This window comes from Balaenoptera acutorostrata, chromosome 3, assembly GCF_949987535.1.
Source record: "Balaenoptera acutorostrata chromosome 3, mBalAcu1.1, whole genome shotgun sequence".
Taxonomy (NCBI): domain Eukaryota; kingdom Metazoa; phylum Chordata; class Mammalia; order Artiodactyla; family Balaenopteridae; genus Balaenoptera; species Balaenoptera acutorostrata.
In genome coordinates this window covers 125,172,236-125,194,850 of record NC_080066.1, presented here as the reverse complement: position 1 = coordinate 125,194,850, position 22,615 = coordinate 125,172,236, and the positions used below count along the sequence as shown (strand labels likewise).

The following is a 22,615-nucleotide window of genomic DNA, read 5'->3' as shown; positions in this document are numbered from 1 at the left end:
TGTCATAATTTTTTCAATGCAATATTTTTTTCTAATTCCTAGATTTTTTTTTCTTGAATAGGTAAAACTTATAATTGGCCACTTTAACAATTCCCTTAATAATTAAAAAAAATGTTATTAGACCCTCTTTGAGTCTCTGTATATGCAGTCCTATCACCAGCAAAAGGAGATAATTTTAGTTCTTCTTTAAAATTTTTTTTCTGACAGATTTTCATTATCTGTTCTTTCTGCATTTTCTAGATACTACAAGAAATATTACACAGTAATAGTGATAGTAACATCCCTGTGTAGTTCCTGTTTCATTTAAAATTATTTAGTTTTTACTTGAAATAATGTGTGGTTGGTTTTTGATTAAACCATCTTTATTTTACATAAAGAATTTGTTTTAAAATATTTTACTTAAAACAGCATCATTTATATGGAATGTATGGGATATAGGAAATGCATTACAAGATTTTTAGCATCATTTTTTATAATTTTTATGATAGTTTTCTACAGTGACTCATAGCTATTTAAAGAAGATATTTGAGAAGAAAAAGAAAGTACTTTTAATTGTGTAAAATAATAACCAGTGAGAACTTTGTTAAAAATAAGGGGGAATTTATCATCCAGTAATATTTATGTTCTCACTACCTCCTTACTTCTTTAAAATAACCATTGAACCTCTGTGCTAGAGATGGCATCAAGCTCGTGTGTGTACTGTATAACAGTTTTAATTTGAACAATATTTGGAAGAGGTTATTTTTATCTCCAACTTCAAGTTCAGCACATTTTCCTCCCAGGGTATAACTTGTTGTACTCCAATAACAACAAGCATAACTGCTCGGCTTATGCTGAGTTTTGTCATACTGGCTAATTCAGTTTTTATACTTTCTGATTACTTATATGGTTTATCGCACTCCTCTGTTGATTATTCAATTATATAGTTTAATTATTAACAATAGACAGTTTACTCTGAGGAATTTAATGTTTCTTGTTCTATCAGATCCACCTGAATTTATAACATCTTCACAGTTGTCAATCTATTCATGTCACTCTGTCCAAATCTACTTGAACTTCTTATGAAATAGACTCCAATTCTTTAACTACAAGAAAGAAACATTCCTTAGTTTGGTTATATTCTTCCAAATATCAACTCTTTTTGATGTAAATTATGCCCCAGTGGTAGATAAAATATGCTTAGAAGAAATTTTTTATTTAAAATATTTCTCATTAAGAGAAAAAAGGAAATTGATATAAATTCTAGGCTATTTCAATAGACAATATATTTAAATCATAAAAATAATAAGCCTTGGAGCCAGATACATGTGACTATAAATCCTACTCACCATGTGAACAAAGTAAATAAGCTCAGTGGACCTCAGTTTCCACAATTGTAAACAGACGTATTAAACATTGTTGTTATGATGAATAAGATAATTTATACAGAAAACTAAAAATTATTATTTACTTGGTTCATAGCAAAATAACAAATATAGAGGTAGTTGTTTTTATTAGTAGTAGTATTTTCTGTTTAAACAGGCAATGACATACTGAGTAAAGAGACATCCTGAATGTTCTTGGTAGATCTTCAGCATATATTTTAGTGAATAGTAAACATCTTCTCTCATCCTGTAAAATTAATCATTACCCTGATGGTGTCAACTTTAAGATTCTTGTCCACACCTTGCTTAAACTCATCTGAAATAAATCCATATCCAATGCCAATAAAACTGTCTGGTAATCTGTATACTGGAAATACAGGGACTTGAGCTATGTTAGTTAACAAACTTGGAAAAATTTAAGTACTTGAAGATACCTTCCCGTTAGCAATAGCAGTAATTAAGTTGATTGACATTAGACTAATGATATGGATGCTATTTTTTACTGCCTTTTCACAGTACACTAATGTTATTTATAGAGCTCCATTTTAATATTTGGTTGAGTGCCAGGAAAACTGGTCTCAGCAAAATGAATCTATCCTTTGAATATTATTGCTAGGTCAGCATAAAACCATGTGATTAAATGTTCAAACTCAATTATTTTTGTAGCAGAACAAAAACTTAGTTTCAAGTGATAAGGTTTTGTTGTGGTTGGATCCATATGGAATAATACGGTAACATATCAAAGGAACTTCTAACATAGTGCAAAGAGCCATCACTAGACAATGTTATCATTGCAGAGGACTGTATGTGAAAAGGTGTGGGAGATTAGATTGAATATGCACTGATCTTAAGACATACACTGATATTATACTCTCATGTCTTTCATCTTTTCCACTCCAAAGCAAAGTACACAAAAAAGTAAATTCTATTCATTAAGGTTTATTCTGCCATTGATAATAAAATAATGAAAGATCACTGACACATTTAACTTTATTTCATCTTAAACATTATCCATATACATTTATTTCTCTGGTCCTTGAAAACGAGCAAAAGATCAAAGAAGATCTGTGTAACTGGAGAATAATTGTTACTGGAAAAAGCCAACTTGAAGAGAAAAATGAAAATTGAAACTCAATATTATGGAAATATTTTTTGAACTGTTATAAAATTTAGATGGGAATATGAACTATAACTTAAAGAATATATCAAATACTTTTTTGGAAGTTTTGGTCATTTCATAAGTAAATATTTTTGTGTAATAAGGACTTTTGCCTCCCCAAGAAACCTCATTACAGCCAGGAGTCTGATACTGATAGGATAATGAGGACTCTATATTTATACACATTTTACACGCATGCATTTCCCTTACATGAATGCAGAAACACAGTTTTTTAAATGTAGACAATAACATAATAATAAAAATAAAATCAAAATGTAAGTAACAGTCAATGAGCATTTAAATGCACCAGGCACTATTATAAGCACTTTGCACATGAAATAAGTGTCATTACAACCATTTTGCTAAATAGTTTGCTTACTTGCCCAAGCTTTCAGAGCTAAAAAGTAGTCAGCTGGGATTCATATCCATTTACATGACATTATGTATAGGTACAATACAATCAACAAATTCATGAGTTAAACAGGAATTTATTGTATATCACCTGTGTGACATGCACTTCTATGTCCTGAGATACACCAAAGAGGCAAAATCTCTGCTCTCCCGAGATTTACATTTTATTTGGGGATGGAAATATTAGACAAATAAATATATACATTATTGCCAGTTAGAGGTAAATGTTGTGAAGAAAATTAAAGTAACCCAAAGGATGGAGAATTGATGGTCTAAAATGAGCTCTGTGAGGAGGTGACATTTAAATAGAGACCTGAATGCTGTGTGGAATGATCAGAGTAGATACGTGGATCAAGGGAGTTCCAGCAGTGAGACGAGCAAGTCTACATGCTTTAGGTAGGCATATGGGTGACACAGTCAAGGAATAGCAAAATGACCAAGGCATGGATCACAGCAAGTAAGAGGAAGAGAAGTAGGAGAATTGAGGATGATTGTAAGAGTGAGCTAGGGACCAGATGGTGTATGCCACAGGAGGAACTTGGTATTTTATTCTAAAGATGTAGAAAAGCAGTCAGAGGGTTGACATGAAGAGAGTGACTCAATCTGATTTCTGTTTTATAAGGATGGCTCTGAGTTCTGTGTGGAGGATAGTCAGTAGAGCAAGAGTAGGATCAAGGCTTTTTCTACTCTCTGCATTGGTCATTGGAAAAGATGATAGGGGTTAAACTATGTGGTACCAGTGGTGGAAGCAAATCTGAATATATTGACTGATAGGCTGATTGGGCTCCTAATTAATGAACTTAAAGTGCTTATTTCTGAAAGAATTGCAGTTAAATGAATCTCCTATATTTTCAGTTTATTTATTTATTTTTTCTGTAGAACTAGATGCTACTATCCTTTGAAAAGCAGAGGCAACTGAATAAATGTCTGTTGAATAAATAAATGACAGAAATGTAACTCTTTTCTATTTCGTAGATCTATTTTCACATGCAGTGTTGAATAATTTATTACCACATCGTACTCTGGTAAGTTTAGCATGCTTCACAGCTTCAAAGTCTTTAAAAAATTTTTTTTTACTGTAGTTATCTAAGTAATCCTAAAATGTGGCATGGAGTGTTGTGCTTAAAACTACATAATCTTTTCTTATGTAATTCTCTACTGAATATCATATCTTTTAAATATCACTGATACTAACCTTTATTGTTGTATACTGATCAAACACATTGCAGATAAATTGTTACATCAATTTTAACTTTCTTTATGAGATCTGGGATAAAGTACATAGAATTATAAAAAAAAATTGTATTAAATGAAAATGGTTTCTAATGCTGCTATTATTTTTACCCTTTCATGTTTTTGAAGGAGAAATACTAATAACTTCATGTTCAATACATATATATATAGGAAATGAATGAAAATAATGAAAAATACATTTTCTTAAGAGACTGTTAAATTGGCTTTGAAAACTGTACTGAACATACAGCTTTCCTGGTGCTTTCCCTCTTCCTTGTTATTCTGAGAACTGTTTTTTCTCTGAATCATAGAAGCCATTAGGTGTAAAGATGTAGAATTGTTGGTGAATATACTTTGTGCCATGTGGATAAAGGTGGCTTGCAGTGAAAGGGGAAAATGTAGAGGACATACATGCAGACTCTAAGGTAATAAACACAAATGAGCCTTCAGTGCTCAAGCCCTGAGAATGCTGTTGTAAGATTTTCTTAGACACCACAAGTATCTTATCAAGTCCCTTCTTAGCATGAGCTGGATTTGTAACTTAAATAATACAACTGTTTAAAAGACAAGGTCAAAAATACTTGGACTAAATGTATGACTCCGCATTGTGAATACTTTAGCAAGAACAATTAAAAGGTTCTATAGTTTTGCTTAAAAACAATCTATATTTTCTATATTATTAATCTATAGATTATGTAATCATTTTTTATTGAGAAGTTCAGCTATCCCAAAACACTACAAATAAGCAAGGAATAGAAAACTATGTATATATGGTGATTCCCAAATTTATGTCTATAGGTCAGACCTTTCCACTTGAATTCATACTTACATAGCTCATGCTCATATACCCAATATCTCCACTTAAATATCTTAATAAATTTTGAAACTCAATGCATTCTTTTCTCGTTTAACATGTGTGATTCATCCTCAAATCCTGTTAGCTTGACCATCACAACCTGCCCATGACCTGACCACCCCTCATCACCACCACTGCTATTTTCCTGCCACTACCATTTGTTTCGCCAAAATGTTTCACTACCTTCTAAATCTGTCTTCCTACTTCTGCTGTTGTCCCTTTCAGGAAAGAATGGATATGTTAAGATGAAAATTAAATCATCTCACTCTGTAGTTAAAAAGGCTTTGATAACTTTCCGTCTCTTTTAGAGTAAAAGTCAAAAATCAGAGAGATGACCTACTAGATCCCAGAAGATGTGCTTCATCCTCAATCCCTTCTTTTCTCTGACCCATTTTTTTTTACCATCTCTGAACTCACCTCCTCCCTGTCAGTGGCAGCCACACTGTACTCTTTGCTGTGTCATGAGCACTGCTGGCAGCTCTCTCCCAGATAGCTGGACTTGCTGTTCCCATGGTCCAGGATGATCTTTACCTATATGGCCATGAGTCTTGCTTTCTCACCTCTGTAGTATTAGGGTCTAAATATTATTTGTAAACTGCTTTGGTTTTTTTTATAAATTTATTTTATTGATTTATTTTTGGCTGTGTTGGGTCTTTGTTGTTGCGCAGGGGCTTTCTCTTGTGGTGAGCAGGGGCTACTCTTCGTTGCGGTGCGCAGGCTTCTCATTGTGGTGACTTCTCTTGTTGCACAGCACAGGCTCTAGGTGCATGGGCTTCAGTAGTTGTGGCACGTAGGCTCTAGAGCACAGGCTCAGTAGTTGTGGTGTACTGGCTTAGTTGCTCCGCAGCATGTGGGATCTTCCCACGCCAGGGCTCGAACCCGTGTCCCCTGCATCAGCAGGCGGATTCTTAACCACTGCACCACAAATAGGGAAGCCCTATTTGTAAACTCTTAAAAAGTATTTAAGAAGAAGATTTAACACACGGAATTGGTTTTACAAGTGATGGGAGTGCTAAGAACCCACGGGTTACCAGCAGGAAGAAACCATCTAGCCCTGGGCAAGAGAGAGCGAGGAAAGAGGCAGTGTTATCAGAACTTATGTCCTGGAGTCAACCAGAAAAATCCTGAACTACAGTTAGCCTATCCAGTGGGAGTTAGAGCCACAGAAGCAAGGCAGCTGCTGGAGGCACTGCCCAAAGCAGAGAGTGGGGAAATGGGAAACATGATCTTCTTCCTTCCATCTACTCTTGATTTCTGCCCATTAGCCAGAACCAGCTAGTTACTACTAGCCTAGGTCAGAATCCCTGAAATACCAAGCAGACTAGGGGGAGACTGAGCAGTGGATCTGAGGACCAACTCTTTTTGCCTACCTTTATTTAGTTATTTTCTCAGATAACCCTCTTCAGTCTGGCCTTCTTTGAACTTTCCATCTAAAATTGTATCCCCTCCCCGCCAAACATTCCCTATCCTTCTTTCTTAGGCAATTTTTCTCCATACTATTTAGCATCGTTAAACGTTATACATTTTATTTTTTAGTATTTTTCATTGCCTGTTTCTCCCAATAGAATGTGAGCTTTTAAAGCTCTAAACCTTTTGCTGTTTTATTCACTAGCACTATTCACTATTATTATTATTCACTATTTCCCAGCCCCTGGGACTGCTTCTGGCACATCATAATTGCTCATTAAATATCTGCGAATGAATGATTGAAGGTGTAAGTAAATGGACTATGAAAGTGGCCTTGCACTGAAGAGCATACCTTGAACTGAAGACGTTTCGTTTAAGAGATGTTTAGGCCCTCACACAGGGCTAATTAATTTACACTTCAGATACAGTTTAAAGTGCTAGCTGAAATGTTTCTGCATACTGCAAATTCCAAGGAACCAGTTGGACATACAAAAATGAAGCATCTCAGCAAACAGGCACACTCACAACCAAAATAAACAGCCAATGAGCCATCAATAAAGTATTAAAAAATATCAAAAACAAACGTAATAGTCCAGGTTCCATTAAAGTGAGGACAAAGACCATCAATATCACTTAATGCATGACAACATTACTGTTCCCTATAAAATCTCATGGTCATGCTGAAGCATCAAAAAAAATTCATGAATAAAATATGAAAAAGTGTCTTCAAAAATTGCATGATTTTAGTCAGAAAACATAATTTCAAGTTATGTCACAAGTTGTTTGACTTTGGGCAAGATATTCAACTGCTTTGAAATTGAGGTTTTTCATACAAGCTTACTGCAAGGATTAAATGAAAGAACATCGATCTTTTCAATTACCTAGCACACTGCCTAACACACTGAGAATGTCCTTTTAAGTCTTTTGAAATGCAATTAAATATATCCAAGTACAGTTGAATAAGTATGTAAATAAGAAAATTGCATTTAGATATGATTTTCAGTATTTTAAGTTAGATTGAAATAGAATCTGAAGTACAACTCAAATTTATTTAAGTTTGAGTTCAATTATTCCATTTCTGCCAAAATAGAAATGGAATAATTCTGGTATATGTCACCATCTAGGTATATTATTAATCATTTTTTGAAAACTTATGATTTTAGAATACTTTCTATAAAATTAAATTTAAAGTTAAATTAGTATTTGGGCTATAAATAGTCATAATGTCAAATGAAAATTCTCATTTTTTAATGTTTAATTTTCATGGACTGATAGTATAGTTCAGTTGCATCTTTTCTCTCAGTTTTTTGATATGCCTGATATAGACTTGATTAAAAAAAGAAAACTAATCACTCTTTATAACATGATGACCATTTCAACCTAACTGCCTAGAACAAAATCAATCAGATGATTATGTGTTATACTTTAAAGGTATGCACTTCAGGAATACACAATTCGTTGGTCCATTTATTTTCTCCAAACGCAAGCAATAAAAAAATGAAGATGCAGTTTTGATTTAAGACATTAAAATTTTTCTTTGTGAAGACTTAAGTACATTTTCCATAGTATCTGATTTTATTATTTGGGATTCTATTACATTAAAGTGTGAAATATATTAAAATTACCAATCCCTAGTGACTTACAGAAATATAATGGAAATCACTCAAATACCATTGATGTTGGAGTTGATGTGATAAAGAGTGTATACTTAAGAAAAGTTTAACTCTGCTACTAAAATTTAATCACAGAAGTGCATCAAAATACTGACCAAGAAATAGAAATAATGTGGGTAAAATGAACTGGAGTGATATTTTTCTGAGTATTAAATCTAAATAGACATGATAAATAATTTCTATAGATGACAGTATTAGAGGTTAAAGAGGAGTTATGGAGGAATTGAATAGACATTGTTACACATACCTAGATAAATAGATAGATATTTTATAGTGGTAATTGTCCATTTATTTATTTAAAAAGTTTTACTGAGCTTATCCTACATACATAGCATTATGTTTTGTGGGAAGCCCAAAAGAAAGAGAAATTTTATTTGCCTTTATAACTTACACAATAGTAGTGATAAAATATGCACCATAAGTGAGCTATACACTCAATCCCTGCCTTCCCTACTCCACCCACATGCAAGTAATAATAAGTGTGTGTGTGTGGTTCTGTCCTACTTTTCTTCTAGAGAAGCAGGCTTAGGAGAATGGCAACAATTTCCATTTACTAGTGAGACAAAGAAAGAAATAAGCTGTGCTCATGGTTTGGGATGCCCCTGGGTGCCTCATCCGTACCTGGCTTTAGCCTCCTTTCCCTAGACTATGTGCAGTGACCCAGCTAACAGGCCCAGAGCTGAGGTTACTAGTTCTGAATTTTTACTACCAGGGTGAAACAAGTCCTTATGTTAATCCACACAGCAGGATGTTTCCCTGCCTTGATTGATTTCTGCTACTCATCAATAGATTTCAACCTGCCACTTAACCAATGCCACAGTATTCATCCTACTACAAAATGCTGAGAGAATTTAGTAGTGGAAGAGATTCTAGCTGGGCAGATCAGCTAACACTTTGTGGAAGAATTTACTATTGAACTTGGCTTTGATTAATATACAGGATTTTGGTAGACAAAGCCATAAAGGAGTGCTTTCTAAACAAAGAACAGTGTTAATAAAAATGAATGAATGAATGAACAAATGCTAGCATCTGGAAAGTATATGTAATATTCAAAGAGTCATAAAAATTCTTGTCCCACTGGAGAGTAGGGTAGAAACTGAACTGCTTATATAGGAGAATGAATGTCAGATTCAGCCTACCACATATCAGGCCCCATTCCAGCTTTTCAGATTGAATACCCATACACTTTCTGTTTGTAATCACTCGGTTAGAAACAAGGAGTGAAACTGCTTACCATATCAAGAACCTTCTTCCTGAGACCAGTAATTTTCAGGAACACCTTTTCTAAATCTCAGTCTGAAATCATCAACCTTCACATCACACAGTCTCTTGCCATTCTCCAACTTCTCACTATTCTGGAACAGTTAGGTCCCCTATATGACTTGTTTGGCTTAGAACTCTCAAAGTCAGGGTTACTTTATCCCTATCCAGGAAACTAATCAGTAAACTGTGAGGAAACAGAAAAAAAAAAAAATCTATCCAAGACAACTTCCTTGTTAATGTCAGCCCATTTTGAGGGCTCTGGTCTTGTTTCTGGCTTCTTCTGCCTTTTTTCAGAAAAAATGTCCGGAATGACCCCAACTCTAACACACCCTGCCATCACTGCTCTGCACTTAGAAAATGATATCCCAGCTATATTTCCAAGAATGAGCTCCCACACGGCACTTCCAACACCTAAAATAGACTGCACTGAATATGCAAAAGTTGTACTTGAAATTTGAACTAATAATTTTTGGTGACATGTTACAAAAGTGAGCGTGGCTAACTTAAACAGAAAAGATAATTTATTAGAAAGATTTGAGAAATATCACAGATTAACAACAACAAAATGTAAAGAATCAGGTTTGGGAGAAGGAAGAAACCAGTGGAGACAGAACATACCAGAATGCTGCTGTCACTTCTCTCTGTCCCTGGAGCCTTACACAGGCCTCTATGCTGGATACAGTAGATGTTGCTACTGCCACTGGGTGCAACTGCTGTTCAGCCCTCTGCCTTGAGTCTAATCACCCTGTCCATTTTTCTTTGCATTATTCATCAGACTCAAACTTCTACAAAGCAGAAAATGGTTAACAGTAGGTTATGCCCTCATCCTCAATACTGAGTGAGAAATTGGATCCTACCTGTCACCAAGATTTAGAAAATGGAGCATTCCTCCAAAATATAAGGGCTCAGATCCAGGACAAATGTCCACTAGGTCTACCTTTTGACTAGTATCCAATATCCACATACATTTTTCTTCCACACATACATTTATAAAATTAAAATGCCCTAGAAATTTTTGAATTCTTTACTTCATATTATGCCATATACTCTCAACTGTGTTTAGTATACACTACTCGTGAGTCCAGGTTTCCATAAAGTAGTAAGCAAACAATTTTAATTATTCCTCTATTTGTAAATGAGTATATCTAATGCAGAGTCACTGGTAAATGTACCCCTAAAAATTCATCCCATTCTAAAGTTATGTTCCATATACCTTTGGAATCTATTCTCAGATAAAATACCCAGATTTTTGCTGCTGGAGATTAGCAAAGTCCTGCAGTTCTTTTATGTGGCCTTGTCTTCCATGTTTTGACTTTGCAGTTGGCCACATATAGGTATGTTGGAATGTGATTCCAGATATATGTCTGTAGACTAAAATAGGTCATGAGGAACACTAACTTCCTAAAATAAAAAAGAATTGGTGTTATTATGCCTCATAGATATGGGAATAATACTAGTCTGACCAGGGGAGTTCACTGGGCATTGGGAGTTTGGGTTACTCTTGGACTCTGAATTTTCGTGTATGTCTCCATTGCAGTGTTTGTGTTTTCTCTACTTTCTGGAGAATGCTCTGAATTTCTCATAAGAAATATGGAGATATGATTCAATAGATGTTGTAATCTCACAACTTGAAGAATCAAACTTTGGTTTTGGCTACTGTGGAGAAGGAATAAATTCTATTAGAAAGTCAATATGACCCATCATTAGAAGGAGTTATTCCATTCCATGTCCATGAAATTCACATGCCCTTCCTACCATTCATACTTTCTTGTTGCAGGGTCCTCCCAGACTCCCAAAACATTTTGTTTAATTCATTTTCAGGTGACTGTAGGTGATTAATTATTTGTTTCCCCTCTGCTGCTACATTCCAGTCCTTGAATACCAATAAGATCTCTGCCTTCTGACACCCATGGGTCAATTAAATGGCTTACCCTAAGTTATTTGCCTTTCCTTTGGCTTGCAGGGTATAAGGAGAAGAAAATCTCTCTCTTGGGCTGTCATGGTGGGTAAATGCTCTGCCTCTTCCAGAGACTCATGTTGTGAAGAATTGATAGGTGATTTCAATCTCTCAAAAGAACATGAGATGAGATGGTGAAAGGCACTGAGTGTAGGAGTTAATGATCATAAACCAGCAATGGATTGCTTACCACTCTGATATATAATCTAGAAAACAGATTTCTGAAGTTTTAAAACCGCTTGCTGAATAGTAAGTAGGAAAAAAACAAAAATATAAAAGCATGTGATTTATGAAGCTTATTAAACAATTCTAAATCCTCTAAAAAATTCTGCACCTCATTAAGATGAAAAAGTGCTGAAAAAACAAACACTCATAGAAATGACCAATGTTGTAATAAGAAAATAGTATCTTATAAATTTTTATTTTTTAATAAAAACTTAAAGTTAAGGTAATTGTTTGATTTAATTAATTGGGCTTATTAGAAGTGACTTTTAAGGAAATGCTTTTGGTAATTTTCAAAATAAGCAACTGAATTATGGCAATTGGTACATAATCTGTGGACTTTACCAGCTATTGCAATTTACATAAACTGTTCATAGTTATCAGTGATCTCGGATGGCCTTGGCCTGCAGCGGCTTGAAGCAGGATTTTGGTTCCTGGCCAGAGTTTGAAGTCAGGCCACGGCAGAGAAAGGGCTGAATCCTAACCACTAGACCACAAGGGACCAGTGGCCAGTGACAAGGCCCTGGCCCATCAGCTGTGTAGAAATGAATTTCTACATAGAGATGGAAAGTAGCAAAATAAGTGTTTATTAGGAGGAAAAAGGGTACATGTGGAAAGACACATGGTCAGACTCAGAGAGAGAGTCATGTCATTGTGGTAGTTTGAATCACTTATGTGAGGCATTTCTTCCGGGTTTCCTCTGGCCAGTCATCTTGCTTTGCCTGGTTCTCAGTCCGTATTTAGTATATCTCAGTGTCATCCCATGTGTGCAAGTGCATTTCTTAGCCAAGATGGATTCTAGCGAAGAAGCCTGTGGGTAGCTTGATATCACTTACTATGGGGTAGTACCCTCTCCCTTTTGACCTCCAGGAGCTTTTCTGTGCATGTGTAGTCAGGAAGTTCTCCTTGACCTCGAGAGTAAGAAATATTTGGTCGCTTATCTGGGCAGGGCTTAGCTCCTCTTCCTCTTCATCTTGGAGTATCTGTCCACAGGGGACAAACTCCGGCTGTTCAGCCTGGGGCCCATCTATCTCCTGCCTCAAATGGAACATTATTTTTATAATCTTTATAAGGCTATCAAAAATCCATAAATTTATTTGAATACTTTTTCTTTAGACCACTTTCTTATAGCAGAACTGCTAACAGCACAGGCCTGCTAACAGAAACAATTGCTCTAACAGAAAATGTTTTCAATATCGAGGTACTTCCATTTACATTCATTAAAAGCCTGGTAAATACTTCTTTAGGAAGTTCATAACAATCGTCTTTGCTGTGATTTGACAAATAATTCTGATTTATTAAAAGAAAAAAAACCTTGATAATGAGATAATCTAATGGTCCTGTGATCTTCCATTAAGACAACTATCCAAATTGATGCAGGATTAAACACAATTCCAGCTTATTTGATTTCACTTTTGTGTAGCCTTAGACTTCTAACTGTGATTCAAATTTCTCCTTTTTCTAACGTTATGACCAGTAATTTGTGAGACAAATTCAAAGCACAGTGTTATCTTTTATTCATCTCTGTGTTGGAGTCTCCTTAATAGTTTAAACAGATTAAAGATATTTATTATAATTCATCTTTTAATGTAATTCCAACATCTTCTAACAGAATATTTTTGCTAAAAGTTGTGTTTAATTAGACCCAACATTAGGAAAGAATTTTCCAGTTTATAGATCTTCAGCTATATACGTTCTTCGTTAAGATTCATAGTAAACTTTTAAGAACAATCGTTAGCTAACAAGTTTCAAAGTGGATGAGTAATTATATGATGGAGAAGCAAATTCAGATTTTATGATTATAAATCACAAACATGCTGTTTTCACCATTAAACTATTATTTTGAGTGATACCACATTTTAAAAGTTATTTCCTGTTTATTTGCTTAAAAAGGTGGAAGAGGCACAAAGGGACATGATTGGTCAAATGCACTTATTTATTCAACAGTGAATGATACTTTAGTGGATAACATATTCCAGTTTTCTTTCTAGTCAATGATGACACAGTACTAAAATTAAAATAAAATTCTTGCCCTGATAGAGCTTATATTCTATCAAAAATGTGTAAAGAGCGAATAGGTGTATTATGTAATGTTAGGAAATAGGTGCTTTGAGAAAAATTACAAAATGATACTGAGATAAAATATAATTTCTGAAACAAAAAAAAAAATGTTGGGGGTAGGGAGGGAGTGTGTGTAGCCCTGTTACTTTAGAGAGAGAGCATAAGCCACTTTAAGATAGAGCAACAGAACCCACATAGTTATCTGCAAGGTAGTGTTTCCAAAAAAGGTTTTCAAAAATGGAGGAATTTGAAAACTTAGATGAAACTAACACAAACACAGATAATTTAGCAAATATTGGATAGGCCAAAAAGTTCATTCGGATCTTACGGCAAAACCCAAATGAACTTTTTGGCCAACCCAATAGATAAATATTAAACTTGAACTGACACAGAAGAAAAAACACATAAGACCAATAAATGTATGAAAATATGCTCAAACTCAGTAATAAATGTAGAAATAGAAATTAAATTTCCAGTGAGTTTTTTTAAACCTACAAGCTTATTTAAAAATTCTGGTAATTCTAAGTTCTAGGAATAATGTAATACAACAGTGCAATTTACACACTACTAGAAGAGTACAGTTTGGTACATCTATTTTTGAAAATAATTTATCATATTTGATAGAGTTGAACAAATACGAATGCACCCTAGAAAAATTAACACATAGGCTCAAGAAGAGATGTTTAAGAATAAACCCTAGTGGCACTGCATGGGATAAAGAAAGCTAGAAACAATCCAAATTTTTTCTGAGAGGTGAGCAGTTAAGTAATTTCCTAGTTATTCATGCAGTGGAATGCTATGCACATGTTAAAGTATATGAGCTATAGCTACCAGCATCACTTAAGATGAAAAGTTGAAAAAAAAAGTCACAATACACACAATTGGATATAATCCAATTTACATGAGATGTCAATCTATGCAAAAGTAAGTAATATATTGATGATGCCTACATTTATGGTAAAGCTATAAATAAACAAGGGAGTGATAAATTCAAAATTCTATCACCTCACACCAGTTAAAATGGCTATCATCAAAAAATCCACAAACAATAAATGCTGGAGAGGGTATGGAGAGAAGGGAACCCTCCTACACTGTTTGTGGGAATGTAAATTGGTATAGCCACTATGGAGAGCAGTATGGAGGTTCCTTGAAAAACTGAAAATAGATCTACCATATGATCCTGCAGTCTCACTCCTGAGTGTATACCCGGAGAAAAACATGGTCCTAAAGGATACATGCACCTGAATACTCATTGCAGCACTGTTTACAATAGCCAAGACATGGAAGCAACCTAAATGACCATCAACAGAGGAATGGATAAAGAAGATGTGGTATATACAATGGAATATTACTCAGCCATTTAAAAGAATGAAATAATGTCATTTGCAGCAACATGGACCAACCTAGAGATTGTCATACTGAGTGAAGTAAGTCAGAGAAAGAGAAGTATTATATAATATCACTTATAAGCAGAATCTAAAAAGAAATGACACAAATGAACTTATTTACAAAACAGAAACAGACTCATAGACTTAGAGAACGAACTTATGGTTACTAGGGGGAAAGAGTTGGGGGGAAGGGATAGTTAGGGAGTTTGGGATTGACATGTACACACTGCTATATTTAAAATGGATAACCAACAAGGACCTACTGTATAGCACAGGGAACTCTGCTCAACATTATATAACAACCTAAATGGGAAAAGAATTTGAAAAAGAATAGATACATGTATATGTATAACTGAATCACCTTGCTGTACACCTGAAACTATCACAACATTGTTAATCAACTATATTCCAATATAAAATAAAAAATTAAAAAAAAAAATAGGTCAGCAAACTTGGCATGAATAAAAAAATTCTAGAAAGAATTTATCTCTGGAGAGGAGATGGGATAGGGAAAGAACATTTAGGACTTCAAGGATACATTAGTATTTCATATTTTTATCTGTCATGGATGCATGCAGGTGTTTTTGTGTAAATTTTTAAAAATTAAGATATAATTGACATATAACATTAGTTTCAGGTGTACAGTATAATGATTTGATATTTGCATATATTGGGAAATGATCACCAAAATAAATCTAGTTAAACATTCATCACCAACATAGTTATAAAATTTTTAAAAATATGGTAACCATGATCTACATTACATCCCCATGACTCATTTATTTTATAATTAGAAATTTGTACATTTTGACCACTTTCACCTATTTCTCCTACCACAAACACCCTGCCGCTGGTAAACACCAAACTCTTCTCTGTACTTATGTGCTTCTTGTTTGCTTGTTTTGTTTTGTTTTAGATTCCACATATAAGTGAGATCATGCAGTATTTTTCTTTCTCTGTCTTGCTTATTTCACTTAGTGTAATACTCTCTAGGTCCATGCACATTGTCACAAATGACCATTTTTTATGGCTGAGTAATATTCCTGTGTGTGTGTATCACTTTTTCTCTATTCATTCGCCTATTAATGGACACCTAGTTTGCCTGTATGTCTTGATTATTGTAAATAATTCTTCAATGAACATGGGAGTACAGATATCTTTTTGAATTCGTGTTTTTATTTTCTTCAGATAAATACCCAGAAGTGGAATTGCCAGGTCATATGTTAGTTCTATTTTTAATTTTTTGCGGAAACTTCATCCTGTTTTCCATAGTGGCTGCACCAATTTGTATTCCTACCAAGAGTGCACAAGGGTTCCCCTTTCTCCACATCCTCGCCAACAATTGTTATTTATCTTTTTGATAATAGCCATTCTGATAGGTGTGAGGTGATATTTCATTGTGATTTTGATTTGTATTTCCCTGATGATAAGTGATGTTGAGTGCCTTTCATGTACCTATTGGTCACCTGTATGTCTTCCTTGGGAAAATGTCTACTCAGATCCTCTTCCCAATTTTTAATTGAATTCTTTGGTTTTTTGCTGTTGAGTTATATGAGCTTTTATGTATTTTGGATTAATTCCTTATCAGATACATGACTTACAAATATTTTCTCCCATTCAGTAGGTTGCCTTTTAATTTTGCGGTGCAGAAGCTTTTTATTTGATGTAGTCTCACTTGCTTATTTTTGCCTTTGTCTTTGCTTTTGGTGTCAAATCCAAGAAATCACCAAGATTGATGTGAAATAGTTACTATGTTTTATTCTAGGCATTTTATGCTTTCAGGTCTTATGTTTCAAGTCTAATTCATTTTGAGTTTATTTTCGTGTATAATCTAAGATATTGGTCCAGTTTCATTCTTTTTCATGTGACTGTCTAGTTTTCCCAACATCATTTATAGAAGAGACTGTCCTTTCCCCACTGTATATTCTTGGATCCTTTGTTGTAAATTGACCATATATGAGATGGTTTGTTTATGGGCTCTATTCTGTTCCATTGACCTATGTGTCTGAGTTTATACCAACACCATACTCTTGATTACTATAGCTTTGAAATCAGGAAGTGTGAGCAATTTGTCTCAAGATTGTTTTGGCTATTCAGGGTCCTTTTTGGTTCCATAAAAATTTTAGGATTGTTCTATTTCTGTGAAAAAATGCTATTGGACTTTTGATAGAATTTGCATGAAATCCATAGATTGCATTGTATAGTATGGATGTTTTCACATATTAATTCTTCCAGTCCATTCCAAAAATGGATTATCTTTCCATTTTTTTGTGTTTTCTTCAATTTCTGTTATTGGTGTCTTATAGTTTTCAGTGTAAAGATGTTTCAACTTCTTGGGTAAATTTATTCCTGGTATCTTATTTTTTGATACAATTCTAAATCAGATTGTTTTCTTAATTTCTCTTCTGATAGTTCATTTTTAGTGTATAGAAATGCAACAGATTTTTGTCTATTGATCTTTGTGTCCTGCAACTTTACTGAATTAGTTTATTCTAACAGTTTTTTTTTGTGGAGGCTTTAGGTTTTCCTATCTATAATATCATGCCATCTGCACATAGTGACATGTTTACTTCTTCCTTTTTCATTTAAAAACTTTTTATTTCCTTTTCTTGCCTAATTGCTCTGCCTAGGATTTTCAGTAACTATGTTGAAAAAAGTGGTAAAGATGGGCATTATTATCTTGTTTATGATGTTAGAAGAAAAATGTTCAGCTTTTTACCATTAAGTATAATGTTAGCTGTGGGCTTGTCATATATGGCCTTTATTATGTTGAGGTACATTCTTTTTCTACCTACTTTGTTGAGAGTTTTTATCATAAATGGATATGGAATTTTGTCAGATGCTTTTCCTGCATCTATCAATAAAATTATATGATCTTTATGATTCAATTTTACTAACATGGTGTAACACATTGATTGATTCGTAGTTGTTGAATCATCCTTGCCTCCCTGAAATAAATCCCAGTAGATCATGGTGTGTGATTGTTTTAATGTACTGTTGAATTTGGCTTGCTAATATTTTGTTGAGCATTTTTGCATTTATGATCATCAGGGATATGGGCCTGTAAGTTTCTTTTCCTGTGGTTTCCTTGTCTGGTTTTGTTATTAGGATAATCTGGCCTCATGAAAGGAGTTTGGAAGTGTTCTTTCCTCTTGCATTTATGCAAGAGGTTGAGGATTGGTATTAATTCTTTCAGTGCTTGGTAGAGTTCACCAGTGAAGGCTTCTGATCCTGGGAAGCTGGGAAGTTTTTGATCATTGATTCAATCTCCTTACTAGTAATTAGTCTATTCAGATTTTCTATTTCTTCATAATTTAGTCTTGGAAGGTAGTAAGCTTCTAGGAATATATCAATTTCTTCTGTGTTGTCCAGTTTGTTAGGGTACAGTTGTTCATAGTAGTCTCTTATGATCCTTCTGTGGTATCAGATATAACATCTCTTTAATTTATGATTTTATTTATTTGAGTACTGTGTTTTTTAATTGATGAGTCTAGCTAAAGTTCTTTCAATTTTGTTTATCCTTGCAAAAATCAGCTCATAGTTTAATTCATCTTTTTATTGTGTTTTTAATCTCTATTTAATTTACTTCCTCTCTGATCTTTGTTATTTACTTCCATCTATTAACTTTGGACTTTGTTTGTTCTTTTTCTTGTTCCTTGGAGTGTAAAGTTAGATTGTTTGATATCTTTTTTGCTTCTTGATGTAGACACTTATTGTTATGAACTTCCCTCTTAGAAATGTTTTTTGTTTCATACCAGAAGTTTTGGTATGTTGTATTTCCATTTTCATTTGTCTCAAGGCATTTGATTTCTCTTTTAATTTCTTCTTTGACCCATTGATTGCTCAGCAGCAGATTGTTTAATCTCCACATATTTGTGAAATTTCCAGTTTTCTTCTTGTATTTGACTTCTAGTTTCATACCACTGTGGTCTGAAAAAAATTCTTGATATGATTCTAATCCTTTTAAACACATTAAGACTTGTTTTGTGGTCTAACATCTCTTCTTTTCTGGTGAATGTCTCATGTGTTCTTGAGAAGATTGTGTATTTTGTTACTTTTGGATGGAATATTCTGTACATGTCTGTTAAGTCCATCTGGTTTAACATATCATCTAAGGTTAATGTTTCCGTACTGATTTTCTGTCTGAGTGATCTATCCATTGGTGGAAGTAGGGTATCAAAGTCCACAACAATTATCATATTGTTATTTCTTTCTTTAGTTTCATTAATATTTGCTTTTACATATTTAGATGCTTCTGTAATTGGTACATAAATATTTACAAATGTTATATCCTCTTGTTGGATTGACCCCTTTATCATTAGGTAATGACCTTCTTTGTTATTGCAGTCTTTTTTTTAACATCTATTTTGACTCATATAAGTACAGGCATGCCTCATTTTATTGTGCTTCACTTTATTGTGCTTCAAAGATACTGATTTTTTTTTTTTTTTTTTTTTTTTTTTTTTTTTTACAAATTGAAGGTTTGTGGCACCTCTGCGTAGAGAAAGTCTTTGGTCCCATATTTCCAACAGCATTTGCTTACTTCATGTCTCTGTGTAACATTTTAGTAATTCTCACAATATTTTAAACTTTTTCATTATGATTATATTTGTTATGGTGATCTGTGACCAGTGAGTGATCTTTGATGTTACTGTTGTAATTGTTTTGGGGTGCCATGAATTGTGCCCATATGAGATAGCAAACTTAATTGATAACTGTTTGTGTCCTGACTGCTCTACCGATGGCCATTTCCCCATCTCTCTCCCTGTCCTCAGGCATTCCTATTCCCTAAGACAAAATGCTATTGAAATTAGGTCAGTTAGTAATTTTATAATGACATGTAAGTGTTCAAGTGAAAAGTTAGTTATGATTAGGCTTAATGAGGAAGTCATGTCAAAAGCCAAGATAGGCTGAAAGCTAGGTCTCTTGTGCCAAACAGTTAGCCAAGTTGTGTATGCAAAGAAAAAGTTCTTGAAGGAAATGAATAGTGCTACGCCAGTAAACACACAAATGATAAGAAAGTGAAACAGCCTATTGTTGATATGGAGAAAGTTTTAGTGGTCTTAATAGAAGATCAAACTAATTACAACTTTCCCTGGAGCCAAAGCACAATCCAAAGCAAGACAAAGCAAATTATTTAATTCTGCGAATACTGAGAGAGGTGAGGAAGAAAAGTTTGAAACTAGCAGAGGTTGGTTCATGAGATGGAAGGGAAAAAGCCATCCCCATAACGGAAAAGTGCAAGATGAAACAAGTTCTGGTGTAGAAGCTGCAACAAGTTATTTAGAAGATCTAACTAAGGCCATTAATGAAGGTGGCTAACTAAACAACAGATTTTCAGTGTAGGCAAAACAGCCTTATATTAGAAGATGCCATGTAGGACTTTCATAGCTAGAGAGAAGTCAATGCCTGGCTTTAAAGCTTCAAAGGACAGGCTGACTCTCTGGTTAGGAGCTAAAGCAGCTGGTAACTTGAAGTTGCAGCCAGTGCTCTTTACCATTCTGAAAAATCTTAGGCCCCTTAAGAATTATGCTAAATCTACTCTGGTTATGCTCTATAAATGGAAAAATAAAGCCTGGATGAGAGCACGTCTGTGTACAACATGGTTTACTGAATATTTTAAACGCACTGTTGAGACCTATTGCTCAGAAGAAAGATTCCTTTCAAAATACTACTGCTCATTGAAAATGTACTTAGTCAACCAAGAGCTCTGATAAAGACGTACAGTGAGATTAATGTTTTCATACCTGCTGGAACAACATCCGTTCTGAAGCCCATGAATCGAGGAGTGATTTTGACTCTCAAGTCTTATCATTTAAGAAATACTTTTTGTAAGGCTATAACTGCCATAGATAGGAATTCCTCTGACAGATCTGGACAAAGTAAATTGAAAACCTCATGGAAAGGAATCATCATTCTAGATGCCATTAAGAACATTTATGATTCATGGGAAGAGACCAAAATATCAACATTAACAGGAGTTTGGAAGAAGCTGATTCCAACCCTCATGGATGACTTCAAGGGGTTCAAGACTTCAGTGGAGGAAGTCACTGCAGATGTGGTGGAAATAGCAAGAGTACTAGAAGAGAACCTGAAGATATGACTTAATTGTTGCAATCTCTTGATAAAACTTGAATTAATGAGAAGTTTCTTCTTGTGGATGAACAAAGAAAGTGATTTCTTAAGATGGAATCTACTCCTAGTGTATATGCTGTGAAGATTATTGAAAAGACAACAAAGATTTAGAATATTGCATAAACTTAGTTTTAAAGCAGTGCCAGTGTTTGAGAGGACTGACTCCAGCTTCGAGAGAAGTTCTGCTGTGGGTAAAATGTTATCAGACGGTATTGCATACTACAGAGAAATTATTTGTGAAAGGAAGAGTCAGTCAATGTAGCAAACTTCATTGTTGTCTTATTTTAAGAAATTGCCAGAGCTACTCCAGCCTTCAGCAACCACCACGCTTATCAGTCAGCAGCTCAACATCAACACCAGCAAAAAGATTACAGTTAGCTGAACACTCAGATGATGGTTAGCATGTTGTAGCAGTAAAATATTTTTAATTAAGATGTGTACATTTTTAACACATAATGCTATTGCACACTTAACAGACTACAGTATAGTGTAAACATAACTTTTATATGTACTGGGAAACCAAAAAAATTTGTGTGACTTGATTTTTTGTGTTATTCAATTCATTGTTATTTTCTGAACCTGAACCTGCAATATCTCTGAGGTATGCTGTAGCTACCCCAGTTTTCTTTGGGTTTTCATTTGCATGGAATATCTTTTTTCATTCGTTCACTTTCAGTCTGTGTGTCCTTACATCCAAAGTGGAAGTGAGTCCTTTGTAGGCAGCATATAGATGGGTCTTGCTTTTTATATATTCAGCTACTCTGTCTTTTGATGGGAAGATTTAGTCCTTTTAAATTTAAAATGATTACTGATAGGTATGTACTTATTGCCATTTTGTTAATTGTTTTCTGGCTGTTGTGTGGTTTCTTTGTTTTTTTCATCTTCTCTTGATCTCTTTCTTTGTGAGTTGATGAGTTTTTGCAGTGGTAAGCTTAGATTCCTTGCTCTTTATTTTTTGTGTAACTACTGTTTTAATTTGTGGTTACCATGAGGCTTACATAAAACAACTTACATTTATATAAAAGTCTATTTTAAGTTGATAACAACTTAAGTCTGAATGCATTTTAAAGCTCTATATTTTTACCCCCCACCCATATCGCATGTTTTTGATGTCACAATTTACATCTTTTTATCTTGTGTATTCCCTAACAAATTATTGTAGTTATAGTTATTTTTACACTTTTGTCTTTTTACCTTCTTACTAGCTTTATAAGTAACTAACCCATCAAATTTGTGACATTAGATTACTCTGAATTTTACTATATATTTACCTTTACTGGTGAGACTTATACTTTCACATGTTTTCCTGTTACTAATTAGTGCCATTTTGTTTCAGCTTAAACAAGTCCCTTTAACATTTCTTGTAAGTATGATCTAGTGGTGATGAAATCCTTTACATTTTACTTATCTGAAAATCTTTTTCTCTCTCTTCCAATTCTGAATGACAACTTTGCTAGATAGAGTATTCTTGGTTGGAAGTTCTTTT

At 34.1% G+C, this 22,615-nt stretch overlaps 1 long non-coding RNA gene across 1 annotated transcript in view; it reads left to right on the top strand.

The window, feature by feature from the left end:
* LOC130707638 (uncharacterized) overlaps window positions 1–22,615 on the top strand; it is a 365,802-nt gene that overhangs the window by 174,549 nt on the left and 168,638 nt on the right. The window contains exon 2 of the long non-coding RNA XR_009007617.1: window positions 3,910–3,959. This is a non-coding gene — a long non-coding RNA (uncharacterized LOC130707638). The remainder of the gene's footprint in view (window positions 1–3,909; window positions 3,960–22,615) is intronic.